Below are 6000 nucleotides of genomic sequence, written 5' to 3' on the forward strand. Positions count from 1 at the left end.
TCTTCACAGTATATCTCAACATTAAGCCACTTCTGCATCTCTTCTGTGTCCAGAGAAAGAGGAATGGACGACGACACCAAAGCTGCATTAAAGCTTGAAGTAGCAAATTGTCTTTATTTTCTCTATCAAGCTGCTACTAAGCTTCCTACCAACGAATTCAGTGGATTGTGGCTGACGTGCTGAACAAACAGTAAAATCTGGATCTAGAAAATGAAAATTGTAAATATTTATGGTTATTACACTGTGAAGGAGTAAAAGTTACTCTGCTCAGCTAGAATATGCCAGATGATAGGACCATGGCATGCCTACTTAAATAACAGTTATTTTGATAATAAATCTTGATATTAAAAAGACATCCAAAATAATTAATTTATATAAAGTTGCTAATGCCCACTATTAGATGTTGTTAAAGTGATTGGAGCAAATGGAAGCAGATGTCTGTCTGCATATGTCCAATATTAATACCCAGAATTTAGTGCCTACATCTAGTTTATTCAAAAATATATTTTTGTTTCAAATAATTACAAACTCTTTTATCGTCTGGTTTTAGCTTTCCTGAATTACAATCAGAACAAGATCTGAGTGTGTATCTGTTTTCTCAGGTTTGTTTTTCTTTTAATGTTATTATTTAGTAATTAAGCTGAGATGGTTTGAAATTAAATTTAACTAAAATTACATTAAATTGGAGCAACAATCACTAGGCAGTATGGGAAGAAAAAAAAAGTTATGCTTGTTGATTTTGCCTGAATAAACCAATTAGAGAAGCCTATTGAGATTAAGAGCAACTAAACACATCTCTGACTGGCTTTAAATGGGAGTCATGAATTTACCCTATTAGTATATATTATAGGATGGTGCAATGGGGAGTAAAACAGGGAATCATAAGCTTTGTAACATAAGTGGCATCAGAAGACAAACATTGTCTGTGGACCCCCACCTCTACAGATCATGGCAACCATCGTCATCAGTTCTTTTAACAGAAAATTAATTCCACCCCATTCACAGCTACATTATGTGTTTACAAGGAAAGAAAACATTGACTGACTTCATTTAAAGCAAGTCCCACCCTCCTCCTATTTTTAATAATTTCAACAGCAAGAAAGCATGCTCTCCTTGGTCATCAGACATACTGGACTGTATCCTTACAGAAGGCTGATCTAGATAAAAGCCTTATTTTCCCCATCTTTGCCACAGCATGCCAGATTTAGCCTCTAAATGTGCATATTTCCTTTTTAATTTCCTCATTGTTTTCTTTTTAAAGCATCTTTTAAATATTGAGCAGTGTGAAGTAATTGCCATAAAAGAGCAACTTATTACTGGGCAGTTGAAATAGGATGTTTCTGCACTATTTCAGTGCAACAAATTGCCAAACCAGCCCTGTTAGGATGAACAATTCTCCATGATTCCCTGGCGTTTGTTACAGTGAAGCTAGACTGCATTGGGAAAGTACTGACAGATTTTTAACTTCTTTTTGTACAATTAAAAGAACAGAAACAAAGTTAATGAACACCACACGATCCCCTGCACTCTCTAGAGAGCATCCTACAGAACATTCTGCAGATAACTGGTGGCCCACAGAGCACAAGTGAGGAGCTGCTGGAAGAGAGGTGATTTAGTAATGAGCCTGCTTTGCTTGCGAGTTAAATGTGCATTTCCAAGTGCATTTTGCTACCATATATTTTACATTCCATACAAAACTCACATGGGCTTTTCTGTAATTAAAGTTTCAGCACTTAAGAATACTTGTAAAATCACAGGAATTATTGTGTTTTTCACATTCTACCAACCCACAGAATCATTTCATGGTATCTTAGAAATAATGTCCAGATCATCTAAAGAGAAAGTATTTGGATGTTTCTCAAATCAGAACATTAAACTGAAAAATACAATAGGCTTTTTATAGCATTAATATTGATCTAAATATTATAAGATATAATGGTATTCAAACTGGTTTTTAATCCTTTTTTTTAATTTCCTTTTTTATTTATTAACTATTTTAGACTATACAATTTCATAATCTGATTTTCTTGTTTATAAAAATACAAAATAATATTGGTCATATTGTTGTTTAATACAGATTGAAGCATTTTTCCATACACAGTCAATCAAAGAAAGACTATGTTATGCATTTTCTGAATATGGATATAAACAGACTGGAAATTACGTGACATATTATGCAGAAGAGAAAAAAGGAACAATTAGACAGGCAGTACAGTCAGGAACTTCCAGAGTCCTGGATATAGAGCTACCATTCTCTCCGAATAGGCATTACAGTGTACGTTTGTTTGAACACTACTTTTCCAAGAACATCCTATTTTGGTAAAGAAATCACCTTTAAACTCAGAACAATTTTGGATTTTCCTATTTTCTTCTTCCTTTAAGCTCTTTTTTTTTTTTTTTTTAATAGAAAACCTGTTTACCCCAGAGTTGTTTAACCACTGCAGTGATCCATATCCAAGCAATCAAGCTTCTGCAGCTCTAAAGGTGAACTGACTGCACCAACACTGAGAAATCTGATGCTTTATGAGAGCTATTTTTTGCTTTCAGATCTACAACATGCACATTTGATAAGCATGCTCCCTTTACTATATTGTTTCTTGAATGTAAATCTTTATATATACTCTCAGGTAACACCCAGAAATAACATTCAGAAGAGCTACTGGGAGGCTGAGGCTTTATAATAAAATTGTCTGTAACTAACTCAAATACACAAAGGTCATGGGATGATTTTTAAAAGGCAAAAAGATAATCAACAAATATACATAAGAAAATGTATTTGTTGGCTATCAGATGCAGGTGAAAACACTTTCTCTTTCTTATACTTTTGTCTTGATAAATCAAAACAACAAAATATCTCAATTTCTTTTATTCTTACTTGGGTGCAGTATAACTAGTGTGGGTATTTTTATTTTATGTTATTGCTTGAAGTATCAGTCATTCTTCAATATTTATCATCACACTCATTTATATCCATATGAAAAAAAGCTTAATGTAGGATCAAGTTGTGAAATTTAAATGGGTTTCTCACAAGCGCAAAATCCAAATCTCACTAAAGAAAATGCACAGATCACAGTGAACATTGAATCAGATTCATGATGAATGACATGATGCACAGTAAGGACACTGAATTCCCTTAGGACTTAAAAATACTGTGCAGAGCAATATAGGTATGTATGTATATATGACTTTAAGACTGCAAAAATATAGTTAAATTGTTATAGCTTTATCATGATTATTTTTAGCAACATATGTTGCTAAATATGGCATGAAATCAAATTAGTCAGGTTATTCAAGCAAATGTAATTAAACCATCTACCTTTACGAAGAACTATTTTCTAATTATAAAAATCATAGAAATCAGCAACACTGAAATATTTGCTTTTAACCACAGAAAAATTAGAATGATTTACCTTCTTTCATTAAAACTTATTTTCCCATCTGTGTACTTCACTGTGTTTATGTCATGTTTATTTTAGTAGAAGAAAGATTAATTTTTTAAGCATTAGTACAACAAACAGTTTAGACTTAGAAGACCTTCCCAGGCCTTCTGTTTAAAAAAAAAGAGAGACAGTCTTTTTTAAAGACTACAGGACCTATGGGCATATCAAAATGACCTGAATAAACTTATAAAATATCAGATACATATACATATGACAGAAATTCATGCATTGAATCGAAGAGCTCATTAACAGATAAGATCTAATAAGATCTGAAAGTTGATGTAAGATACATTCAATTTTAAAATAAAGGCATTCTTAATAGTGAGAATAATTTATTAATTTATTAATAACAAAATAACTATAGTATGTTTTAAGATTTTGCATTCTTTTATTTCAGGGTGATAATATTAAATAAGGTACTATTTTAAAAGAAAAACACAGGGATCATTACTTATTTTTTACTCTCTATTTTTTATTGTTTTATTTTTAGGATGACTAAAAAAAGGATCACCTCATCTAATTTCAGCCGCCTACAAGATAGAAATCTAGTCTAGTCTCATTTCTTAGGTTCGATTTATAGTTAGCATCACCTTCAGAAGGAGATACATCTTCTCTCTTCTGAAGAAGTCATTGTTACTTGCAAACAAAGCCACTATGCAACCCTGGACCATAACATCAGTGACCGAGGTTCTGCAATCTGTGATCCTCTGCAAGAAAAATGAAGTAGTTGACATCTACCAAAGCCAAGTTTTAATTTTCTTAGATATCTGGCCATTTTGGTTTTACTCATCCATTTAGGCTTTGGTTCCCTCTCATATCTTAAGCACCAACTCCTTACAGAAGTTCAATAACATGCAAATAACTGCAAGGAGGAATGGCAGCACGGGGACATTGGCCATTGCATAGGCTCAGTGGTATCAATGGATCTCATGCTGTGAGTAATGTTTTGGGGATGTCCATGATACGTAAAAACTATTCCACATACTTAAAACACAAGCTTCCTGATCTTTCTCTTCCAGTTCAGAACAATACAACGGAACAAGGCACCAAAATTTGCCACAGTATTATAAACAGTAGCATATATTTAATAGCACTGTAATTGTCTCTTTCTTTCCTTTTAATTCACTTCTTTGAAGCTAGACCCAGTTGTCATATCTTGAGTAGTAATAAGAGAGCCAAGAATCTTCATATCTAGTCAAAACCAACTAATTAACTCCTCAGGAAAAATAACCTGTGATAAAATGTCAAAGTAAATAAAATGCCTGGAGTTTTCCAACATAAAGTTTTCACAGATAACTTTATTTGGCCGATTCAGTTTTTTATTCATAAAGTCTTTAGGATCAAATATTGCTCCAGGAAGGCTTGTGACTTACTGTAAAGAGGCTGAAAGATGAAGATGTTTGTAGTATCACAGACAATGAACCCACTGATCAGCATGAGGAAGAATATATACGAAAGAGAAATGAGTTGCAGAATACAGCATGAGGCAGCTTTTCAGATACTTTTATGATCTCTAAAGGGACAGTTTAGCATGGTAGATGTTTACTGAATGACAGAGATACAATACCTTCAAAGTAATAAGACATAAAAATTATTTCTTCACTGTCATGTAAAACAAAAAAAATTAAATTAAGCAGATAAAAATTGTGTAAATGACTGTATCAAAATAATTCAGTGACCAAGTTTTTCCTCGGAGGTGCAGAAGGGATGAAATTATTTTCACTAAATCTATGTTAAGAATGCATAGTGCTATACAGAAGTGGAAAAAAAGGTGTCACTTCCAGCTAGTTTTCTAACCAATGATTAACAGAGGTTAGGATATGCCACTATATAAGATATACTAAACATCTTCCATCAACAGATTTATTCTTTAGAAATTCCTCCTTCCAAATAGGAATCATCTGGAGCTCTTCCACTTTGGAAAGTCAAAGCAGAGTAGTAGTTAGTTATAAATCCACACCTTACCACTGACATCCTTAGCCAGGTATGCTCCAAAGTGTTGAAAATCTAGAAATACCCAATTCCATCCTCTTTCCAGCCTAAGGACAATGTAGGTTTGCTTTCTTCAAGCGTTCTGAAGTCAAACGTTTAGGTGAAAGAGGTATCTTTTCTAAAAACTTTTCTACATAGGGAGTTATTATGAAGTCATTCTTATGCTGTCAGTTGATACCTTTAGCATATAGTCATATGCTATTTTCCCTAAGTTGACAAGCTCTCACAATAAACATTACCATCCTCAATGGGAACCAGACAGTAAAATCATACAAAGATACTGTGATCTCTTAAAAAAAAAAAAAAAAAAGAAAAAAGGATTATGTATAAATTAGTAAGGATGGATTGGTTCTTTCTACTTTTTGAGAAAGGATATTTATTGAAAGATTTTGAGAAAGGATATTTATTGATATATTTCATAAGAATACTACTTAAGCTTATTTGTTTGTTTAGTTGTTCAATTATAAAGCAGACCATAAGTATTTATAGACAGACGCACTGAAAACAACCAGCTTCTGGCAGACAAGATGTGATGGAACATACTGCATGAGGAGTGGTAATATTAATC

This window comes from Tyto alba, unplaced genomic scaffold, assembly GCF_018691265.1.
Source record: "Tyto alba isolate M040663 unplaced genomic scaffold, T.alba_DEE_v4.0 Super-Scaffold_2, whole genome shotgun sequence".
NCBI lineage: Eukaryota > Metazoa > Chordata > Aves > Strigiformes > Tytonidae > Tyto > Tyto alba.